The sequence below is a fragment of the Saimiri boliviensis genome, chromosome 8 (genome assembly GCF_048565385.1).
Source record: "Saimiri boliviensis isolate mSaiBol1 chromosome 8, mSaiBol1.pri, whole genome shotgun sequence".
Classification (NCBI taxonomy): domain Eukaryota; kingdom Metazoa; phylum Chordata; class Mammalia; order Primates; family Cebidae; genus Saimiri; species Saimiri boliviensis.
The window spans coordinates 23,900,266-23,911,472 of NC_133456.1; positions in this window are offsets into that span (position 1 = coordinate 23,900,266).

Consider the following 11,207-nt stretch of genomic DNA (forward strand, 5'->3'; position numbering starts at 1 on the left):
AGGCTAAGAATATAATCAGAGTTGGAGGCAAAGCATTATACATAAAGAAGTTTGCTGGCCGGGCGTGGTGGCTCACACCTGTAATCCCAACACTTTGGGAAGTCAAGGCAGGTGGGTCTCAAGGTCAGGAGTTCGAGACCACCCTGGCCAATATGGTGAAACCCTGTCTCTACTAAAAATACAAAAATTAGCTGCGCATGGTGGCAGGCGCCTGTAGTCCCAGCTACTTGGGAGACTGAGGCAGGAGAATCTCTTGAATCTGGGAAGCGGAGGTTGCAGTGAGCCAAGATTGCACCACTGCACTCCAGCCCGGCGACAGGGCGAGACTCCATTTCAAAGAAAAAAAAAAGTTTGCTGTGGTGTTACTTGCAAGTGCAGTAAACCAGAAACCAGCGAAACAGCAAACATGAGGATGACCATGATGAAGGCGATGTTGGTGATGATGGTAGCACGCCAGGATGCACCGTGAGCTCCTCTCTCCAGGAGCTGGCCCAGATGCTCTGGTGTAGGACCCTTTGAATCCTCACAACAATCCTAGGAGGCAGATCTATGTCATAGATGAGGAAGCCAAGGCACAGAGAGGGTGGTGGTGAGTTGCCTGCCCCAGAACTTCCATCCCCAACCACCCTGCCCCACACCTCTCTGAATATGGCCGGATTCCAAGAACCCACACGAATCTGTGAGGCGGTCTATACAGCTGCAGAGAGTTTATGAGGAGGAGAAGGTGCCCAATGTGATGTGGAGGTTATATTTTATGTTCTTTTTATTTTACTGACATTTTCAAATGTACACAGAAGTAGAGGGACTGTATAATGCATTCCCATGTACCCAGCATCTGACCCCTAAAGTCATCATCCTCTGCCAGTCCTGTTTCGCCTGCACCCACCCATGTTCAAGTCTTCCAGTCCATGAACATGACATGTCTCTCTATTTAGGCCCTTGTAGTTTTCAGTGAATACGTCTTGCTCATATGTTGTTAAATTTATCCCATATTATTTTGTGTGTTTTTGATTCCACCTAAGGGATATGTCTTAAATTCCATTTACCAATGGGTCATTTTCAGTTGATAAAAATACATTTCTTTGTAGATAGACCTTGTATTTCATGATCTTTCTAAATTTATTAACTAGTTTCACTAATTTCTGACACTTTTCTAATATAATGTATGTATGTATGTATGTATGTATGTATGTATGTATGTATTTTGAGACAGAGTCTCCCTCTGTTGCCCAGGCTAGAGTTCAGTGACAAGATCTCGGTTAACTGCAGCCTCTGCCTCCTGGGTTCAATTGATTCTCCTGCCTAAGCCTCCCAAGTAGCTGAGATTACAGGCATGTGCTACCATGCTAGGCTAATTTTTGTATTTTTAGTAGAGATGGAGTTTCACCATGTTGGCCAGGCTGGTCTTGAATTACTGACCTTAAGTGATCTGCCTGCTTTGACCTCCCAAAGTGCTGGGATTACAGGTGTGAGCCACTGTGCCTGGCCATACATAAACATTTAAAGTTGTAAAGTTCACTATAAACACTGATTTAGCTGCATCTCATAAATTTGATAGGCTATGTTTTTATTTTCACAGAATTAAAAATATTTCTAATTCTCCTATGATGCCTTCTTTGACCCACGGGTAATTAAGAGTGCTTTGTTCAATTTCCAATTGTCAGGGATTCAAAAGGTATCTAATTGTTATTGATTTCTTTTTAAACTAAGTTTTACTGAGAGAACATACTCTGCCTGTATTTAACGTTTAACATTCATGGAGCTTGTTTTGTGGCCCAGCATATGGTTTATCTTGATGGTGGCTCTATGTGTGCTGAGAAGAATGGACATTCTGCCGTTGTTAAGCGTGAGATGGTTAAATTGTCTGACCACGTTCAAGTCTTCTATGTCCTTATTGGGAGAAGAGTGTGGGAATCATGCATGAGAATTGTGAATTTGTCTGTATTTCCTTCCAATTGTGCATAAGAATCATGCATGAGAATTGTGGATTTGTCAGTTTTTGTTTCATGCATTTTGAAGGTTTGTGATTAGGTAGATGCACATTTAGGATGATGATGTCTTTGTGATAAATTCACACCGTTATCATTATGAAACATCTCTATCCCTGGTAATATTTGACCTGAAGTCTACTTTGTCTAATAAGAATATAGGCACTCCAGCTCTTAAAAAAATGACTAGTGCTTGTATGATGTATCTTTTCTATCTTTTTATAGTTTATTTGTATCTTTATATTTAAAGTAAGTTTCTGGTAGAAAGCATACAGGTAAGTCTGGGTTTTTTGGTCCAGTCTGATATCTTATTTTCTGAGTATCTCAATTATTTATACTGAATGCAGTCATTCAAGTTATTCATTCATCTGTATTTACACCTGCCATTCCGCTTTTTTTTTTTTTTTTTTTTTTGAGACAAGTCTCACTCTTCACCTAAGCTGGAGTACAGTGGTACAATCTCAGCTCACTGTACCCTCCGACTCCTAGATTCAAGTGATTCTCCTGCCTCAGCCTCCCGAGTAGCTGAGATTACAGGCACGTGCCACTGCCTCTGGCTAATTTTTGTATTTTTAGTAGAGACAGCGTTTCACCATGTTGGCCAGGCTGGTCTTGAACTCCTGACCTCAGGTGATCTGCCTGCCTCGGCCTCCCAAAGTGCTGGAATTACGGGCGTGAGCCACTGAGGCTGGCCTCCAACAACAAATTGTTAACAGTTTTACCTTACATAGCCGATTATGTTCCAAAGGGATTCAAATTGAGAGAAAGGTTTTCATATGACTGATACATTTTCCATTTCCCAAACTCTTCATTCTTTAATGTAGTTCCAGGCTTTTCATCTGGTATCATTCACCTTTGGAGTGAAGAAATCCCATCAACATTTCCAGTATTGCAGGTCTGCCACTGGCAAAATCTCTAGCTTTGGCTTGTTTGGAAAAGTCTCTATTTTGTCTTCTTTGGCTGCAGGATATAGATTTGTAGATCTCTGGCTTTTTCTTGCAGATGCTGTTTGTCTCCTGGCCTGCAGAGTTTTTGACGACGTGGCCATTCTTGCTTTGTTTCTCTTTACACCTCATTCTCAGCCATTTCTTTAGGATGTGCCTTTGCTGGTTGTCTCGGGATGGCTTCCCTGGAGGCAGATGGAGGGGTGGAGTCTGGGGCATCAGGTGTTTCACACTTGTGACAGGAGGAGGCAACAGCAGTCTTGGCAGCAGAGTTCAACCTCCGTCAGGCCTGCCGACCTCTGCCCACCTGGTGGGGGCTCCAGAGCAAGGCCTTCCAGCAGCGTGGTCTGTGCTGAACTGAAAAGACCAGATCTTTACATTCTCTACCTGCTCCATCACCTGATGCAGGCTGCCTGGGAAGGTGTGGCCTTGAACCAGTGGCTTTCTCTGCAGATGAGGGACCAGAAGGAGCTGGTGGCTGAGGGCATTCTGCAGCCTTCACTCCCCACAGCCTCTGGGCAAGTCCTTCCAAGAGGGGATGCTGGATGGCGCAGCTTCCTGCTTCTCTGGTGGGAGGTCCTTGAGCTTCCTGTAACTCTGCATCTATGATCTTCACCAAACTTAGAAGATTGTCTTCCAATATTTTTCTCGTCTCCTCCCTCGTACCCTAATGATACATGTATTGCTTGATAGTGTCCTACAGATAACATTTCCAGTTCTGTTCGTTTTATTTCAGCATTTTTCTCCCAGGGCTTCAGTTCAGTTTCTGTTGCATTGTTTTCAAGTTCATTGATCTTTCCTTTGTCAGTGTTTGATATACTGTTAATCTCATTCAATGCATTTGTCATTGCAGGTATTGTATGTTTCACCTCTAGACGTTTCATTAGGTTCTTGTTTATATTTTCCATATTTCTCCTCCTTATGTTCATGTTTTTCTTTAAATTCTTGAGCACATTGAGCATATGTATAATAGCCATCTCATTTTATTATTTAATTTTTTGAGATGGAGTGTTGCTCTGTCACCCAAGCTGGAATGTAGTGGCATGATCTTGGCTCACTGCAGCCTCAACCTCCTGGGCTCAAGCAATCTTCCCACCTCAGACCACATCTGGCTAATTTTAAAATTTATTATTATTATTTTTAGATGGAGTCTCCCTCTGTCACCAGGCTGGAGTGCAGTGGCACTATCTGGGCTCACTGCAACCTCCGCCTCCTGGGTTCCAGTGATTCTCCGTCTTCAGCCTCCTGAGTAGCTGAGACGCCAAACACACGCCACCATGCCCAGCTAATATTTGTATTTTTAGTGTAGACGGGATTTCACCATGTTGGCCAGGATGGCCTCGATCTCTTGACCTCGCATCTGCCTGTCTTGGCCTCCCAAAGTTCTAGGATTATAGGCATGTGCCTGGCCAATTTTTAAAATTTTTTTGGAGATAGGGTCTCTATCTGTGGATTTGTCAGTTTTTGTTTAATGTATTTTGAAGGTTTGTGATTAGGTAGATGCATATTTAGGATGATGATAAATGTGTCTTTGTGATAAATTCACACCTTTATCATTATGAAACATCTCTATCCCTGGTAATGTTTGCCCTGAAGTCTACCTTGTCTGATAAGAATATAGGCACTTCAGCTCCTAGAAAAACTTCTCTTGCTCTGTTGCCCAGGCTGGTATCACATTTCTATCCCCCAGTGATCCTCCTGTTTCAGCCCTCTAAAGTGCTGCAATTACAGGTCTGAGCCACTGCGCTTGCCTAATTCCATCATCTCTGCATTCCTGAGTCTGTTTCTATGGACTAGTTTTTCTCCTGGTAGTGACACACACTTTCCTGCTCCTTTAGACATCTGCTTATTTTTGAGTGGCCATCATGGTGAGTGCTACATGCCCTTGTCTTTCTTTACACATGGCTGGGCTTGGTTCTGGCAGGTATTACATTTCTTGTGAATCAGCTTGGCACTTTCAAGGCTCTTTTTTGTCTCCAGTACAGTGAGTTGAGAGCAGCTTTTCATCTCTGGCTTGTCTCCTAATGCTGCATGACCTCTGGGTAGTTTTCAGCTTAAGTTCCCAGCAGTTCTTTGTCCAGCTCCGCGGAGTTTGCCCTAAGCACTCACAGCTTAGACCCACGCAGCAACAGACCCAGGTGGACAAACCCCTGTGCAGAATGTGACAGCTTCACATCTGGACTTCCCCCTTCCCTTCTGTGCTCTGTCCTGCAAACTCCAGCTCCTCACCCTCCCCTCCACCAGTCCTTGCTGTGCTCGGGCTCCTACCACCTACACTGTGGCGGGGAGGTGGGACAGCCATTGGATCATTCTGTTTGCTTGCCTTCTCTCGGGGATCACAGTCCAGAGACTGTGCCTGCTGTCCAATGTCTGAAAACAGTTGTTTCAAATAATTTGTCTGGTGTCTAGGTATTTACAGCAGGAGGGCAAGTCTAGTCCAGTTATTCTCACATGACTGGAGTTGGAAGCCCTTTAAATATATATATGTTTTTAAAAAATAACAGGAATAATTCATGTTTTTCTATTTTGTTAAGAGTTTTAAAAATTGAGAATGTATGTTGAATTTCTCAAAATCTCTTTTTGTCATCTATTGAAATGCTCATGTTTTTTCAGTTTGTTAATATAATGTTTTATATTACTAAGATTTTCTAAAATTTGACTATTTTACTCCCAATTGTAAGGCATTTCATGTACATGGATTTTTTTTTTTTCCTTGAGATGGAGTCTTGTTCTGTTGCCTAGGCTGGAGTGCAGTGGCACAATCTTGGCTAAGTGCAACCTCCACCTCCCTGGTTTAAGCAATTCTCCTGCCTCAGCCTCCAGAGAATTATAGGGATTATAGGCATGTGCCACCATACCTGGATGATTTTTGTATTTTTAATGGAGTGGGGTTTCACCATGTTGGCCAGGCTGGTCTTGAACTCCTGACCTTAGGTGATCTTCCCATCTTGGCCTCCCAAAATGCTGGGATTATAGGGGTGAGCCACCATGCCCCAACTACATCGCTATGTTTTATCTACACTATAATCCTTAAAGTGGAGCCATTTTAAGGATGAGATGGGATGTTGTTTTTCTCCATTTAGAGACAAGAAAGTGGCCCAGAAGGGCCTGCAATGAGGAAATGGCAGGGTCATGCAGACAGGTGCCACAGGGAGCCCACCTTTATTTTTTAATTTTTTAAAATTTTCGAGACAGAGTTTTTTGCTCTTGTTACTCAGGCTGGAGTGTAATGGTGCGATCTTGGCTCACCGCAACCTCTGATTCCTGGAAGTTTTTTTCATCTTGCAAACCCTGTCCCTGTTAAACAATAGCTCCCTGTTCCTCCTTCCCAGCCCCTGGCACCCACCATTTGCTTTCTATCTGTATGAATTTGACTACTCTGTGTGCTTCATACAAGTAGAATCATATAGTATCTGTCCTTTTGTATCTGGCTTACTTGAACTTTCATCCATGTTGTAGCATGGATCAGAGTTTCATTGCCTTTCAAGGCTTAGTCGTATTCCATTGCATGGACACGCCGCATTTTCTTGGTCCATTCATCTGTTGATGTACGTATGCTTGGTTGCTTCTACCTTTTGATGGCTGTAAATAGTGTGGCTATGAATACTGGTGTACAAATTTGTTTTGAGTCTCTGCTTTCAGTTCTTTTGGGAATATACCCAAAGTGGAATTGCTGGAACATATGGTAATACTAATTTAAGTTTTTGAGGAACCGCCAAACTAGTTTCCACAATGGCCAAAACATTTTACATTCCTACTGGCAGTGCACAAGGATTCCAATTTCCCACATCCTCACCAACATGTATTTTTAAAAATTTTATGTGCACGCAAAAAGGCCAAACAGTCCAAGTGGATGTACACTGAGAAGTAAACCACTTTCCTACCTCTGTCTGTATCTCTCGGTGTTTTGTTTCTTGTGTGTTGTTCTGGAAGTTTCTGTGTATATGAAAGCTCATTTGCACATATATTGCCTATCTTTTTACACAAATTGTAGTTTGCAGTGCAGATACTTCCTCATCCTGTGTACTGAACTTAACAGCTTATCCTGGACTGAGTCCCACAGCTCTGCCCGTCAGCCTAGTCTGTTTTGGCACCACAGAGTATGCATGGCACAGCTATGGCATCATTTGTGGATGGGCACATTGTTTCCAGGCTTTGCTGGCATGTTTTAGTGATGTCTTTGTGTGCCCGTGGGAGACTGTCTGTAGGATGCATTTAGAGAAACAGCTGCTGGTCAAAGGGTGTGGATGTTTAAGACGTTTCTTGTTGTAAAAGTGTCCCCCAGAGGTTTTGCCAATTCCTACTGCACCCACAGCATCTGAGAGGGCCTGTCTCCCACCCCCAGCCCAGCCTCTGCCATTTCAAGCCCCTGCCCTTTCAGCCCTTCTATCTCAGGGCAGATAGCCGGGACTAAATGATCAAGGTCATGTCCACTCCCCCAGCTTGGGGGCAATCCTGAGCCCCCCCCACCAGGACCCCTGTGCCAGCCCCATGCTGAGAGGAGGCAACAAATATTGTCAGATGAACTGGCAGTAACGTTTAAAGCTATGGAGGAAAATGGCCTCTGGAGCTAGGTCAGTTGCAGGCTTTAAATAAAAGGGAATGGAGGCTTCATGTCTCACAGTATAAATCAGGTTTTCTGGGAATAGCCATCCTTGGGGCCCCAGGACAGATGGGGGCAACTCATACCCACTCCCATCCAAAAGTGACAGTGAACTGGCCTGGTCATGCAGGCAGCAAAGCCAGGAGAGAAGTGGCCCAGGGCTTAGGGACCAAACTGGCTTTCAGAGTGAATGAGGACGGCCCAGCCTGATCTGGTTATCTGTCCTGCAGGCAGCAAGCATCTGATCAATAAGTCACTTCATGGCCAATTAATTACACTCCTTTTTCTTTGACCTTTGGTCTTCCCAGCCACGTGGGGCCATCTGAACAAACATGGTTAATCAGGACACACAATGCTGGGCTCAGCAGGCATCGGAATTGCAGAAATGGGCTCCTTGTTAGCTCCAGTCTCACGCCAGAGACCCTGGCCAGTCCCCTGATGCTGGTGAGGCTGGTGACCTCCCAGGAGAGCATCTTTAAGATCCTGTCTGGCCCAGAGAATCTATTATGCTAAGGGACCAGTGAGGCCCTTTAGATACCCCTTTATTTTAACAAATTTTAAATATCAAACACTTAGCATTTTACAAAGTAGTACATGCATGGAAAAATTCCAAACAGCTGATGATTACACAAATGGCCCCTGCCCCTGCCTCTGTCCAGGCCCATTCCACAGAATGGGAATTCTCAGTAGCCCATTCCTCAGCAGACAAGTGAAATTTTTAGGTGGGTTTGTTGTTGTTGCTGTTGTTTTTGGTGGTTATGCCATGTTTCTAAATAATAGGTTTATGTTATATTGCTATTTCTTGGTTTGTTCATCTTGGATATTATAGGTTGGTTGACTGAATATTTTTTTCTTTACACCCCACTCCTCCTCCACTCTCCCCAAACAGTTAATTTTTTAAAGCATGATATGGTGCTTAGATAGTATGAGTATGTAAATATTCATTTCAGACCCAAGTGGTGCGCTATGATTGTTTCCATTTGTTTATCCTGGTTTTTTTTTTTTTTTTTTTTTAAGACAGGATCTCACTCTGTCATCCAGGCTGGATTGCAGTGGTGCAATCACAGCTCATTGTACCCTTGACCTCCTCGGCTCAAGCGATTCTTCCACCTTAGCCTCCCAAGTGGCTAGGACTATAGGTGTGCCACCACACCCAGCTAATTTTTTGTAGATACCAGGTTTTCCCATGTTGCCCAAGCTGGTCTTGAATTCCTGAGCTCAAGCAATCTGCCCACCTTGGCTTCCCAAACTGCTGGGATTACAGGTATCAGCCCCTGTGCCTGACTCTACCCCGTTTTTTTTTTTTTTTTTTTTGTAGTCATAATTTGCCTCATGTTTTCACTGCATAATTCCATTTACATACTTAATACCTTTCCCATGTTCTATCATTTCATTAATAGCCCAGCTAGCCTTTAATTGTTTTTGTTTTTGCTTTTGTATTGAACCTCTTTGTGGAGTTCTTTCTCTTTCTGCCACCTGGAGTGGGTGCTCTCCGGCCCACAGTGAGTCGTCCAGCCTGGGACGTCCCAAGACTGTTCTAATAGGATCCACTGTTTCCTGGTCCATGTCTTTCTTTTCCTTTGTTTATTACCTTATTCTGCTGGAGCATATCCTCAAGAAGCCTCTTAAGAAGCACATGGAAGTTAATGTGGCAGTTTTGAAACATGGCTGCACATTTGTTGACTCTTCTGTCATTGAGAGGTGGGTCTGTGTCCTTCCTCTTGAGTCTGAAACTTGTGACTGCTTGAACTAATAAAGTACAGTGGAAGTAACAATAAGAGATGTCTGAGGTGGGTCATGCAAGGCCAAGCTGCTTCTGCCTTTCTTACTGGGACACTTACTCTTGGACTTGTGTGTCTGCTATATTGGAGGGCCACAGGAACCCAGTTGAGCTTACCAGGTTGGAGAGCCATGGGTGCCAGTTAAGCCCACCATGTTGAAAAGCCAGGGGGTTCCAGTTGAGCCCACTATGGAGGAGAGGCCATGGGGTCCCAGTTGAGTTTGTAATGTTCAGAGGCCATGGGGTCCCAGTTGACCATGCCATGTTAGAGAGGCCATAGAGTCCCAGTTGAGCCAGCCATATAGGAAAGTTATGAAGTCCTAGTTGAACCTGCCATATTGGAGAGGTCATAGTGTCCCAGCTGAGTTCAGCTTTCTAGATATCTTCCCCACTTACTAGGCCTGTGAGGGATGCTAGGCCTGAAAACCACTGAGAACTTTTGTAGATGCCATACAGAACAGATAAATTACCAGGCTGAGCTATGTCAGAGTTCCTGGCCCACAAAATCGTAAGAGGTGATAAAAGGGTTGTTGCTAAGTTTGGATGTAGTTTGTTACACAACAATAGGCAATTAGAACAAAATGTTTTCTGATTTTTGCACGTCTAAAAATATCTTTGCTCTGCCTTCCTGTTTGTTGGATGGTAAGACTGGGAATAGGATTATAGTTGGAAAACGAATTTCCCACAGAATTTTAAAGGTTTTGCTTCTTTAATCTCCAGCATGTGTTAGCTTTTAATTTTATTTTACTTTAAATAGAGTCAGGATCTTGCTTTTTCACCCAGGTGCTGAAGTGCAGTGGCGTTATCACAGCTCACTACAGCCTCAAACTCCTGGGCTCAGGGGATCCTCCCACCTTAGCCTCCCAGGTAGCTGGGACTACAGATGTGTGCCATTGTGCCTGCTAATTTTGTTTTTATTTTTAGAGATGGGGTTTTTCATCTTGCCCAGGCTGGTCTAGAACTCCTGGGCTCAAGCGGTTCTCCTGCCTCTGCCTTCTAAAGTGCTGCAAGTGTTGGCTTTTGAGCACCTGATGCCATTCCAGTTCTCAACACTTAATTTAAATTTATTTTGACAAAGTCTAACTCTGTTGTCTAGGCTGGAGTTCAGTGGCACGGTCATAGTGCACTATAGCCTCAAAGGTCTGGGCTTAAGCAATCCTCCTGCCACAGCCTCCTGAGTAGCTGGGATTGCAGTCATGTGACACTACACTTGACTTTTTTTTTTTTTTTTTTTTTTTAATTTTTTTGTTGAGATGGGGTCTCACTATATTGCCCACGCTTGTCTCAACCTTCTGGCCTCAAGTGATCTTCTCACCTTGGCCTCCCAAAATTCAGGGATTACAGCAGTGAGTTACCACACCCTGGTCCAGTTCTCATCTCTTTAAATGTTACCCACTCCACATACCCCACGCTATTAGGCCTTTCGCTTCATCTGGAAGTTCTGAAATTTCCCATGAGGAGCCTCATGTGGGCTACTGCACACTTGTTGTGGGAGGTGAGTCCTGGGGAAAGCCTGCCTTTTCCTGGGTCTTTTCCTTTCTTTTGGTCTTTGTGCTCTTTTTAGAACTCCCAAGTGCTGGCTGTTGGTCTCCTGAGTTGATTCTCTAGGTCTTTCTTTTCTGTCTCTCTGGTCTTTATTTTCCTACTCTTCCTTTTAAACTTTTATTTTGGGCCGGGCACGGTGGCTCAAACCTTTAATCCCAGCACTTTGGGAGGCCGAGGCGGGTGGATCACAAGGTCGAGAGATCGAGACCATCCTGGTCAACATTCTGAAACCCCGTCTCTACTAAAAATACAAAAAATTAGCTGGGCATGGTGGCACATGCCTGTAATCCCAGCTACTCAGGAGGCTGAGGCAGGAGAATTGCCTGGACCCAGGAGGCGGAGGTTGC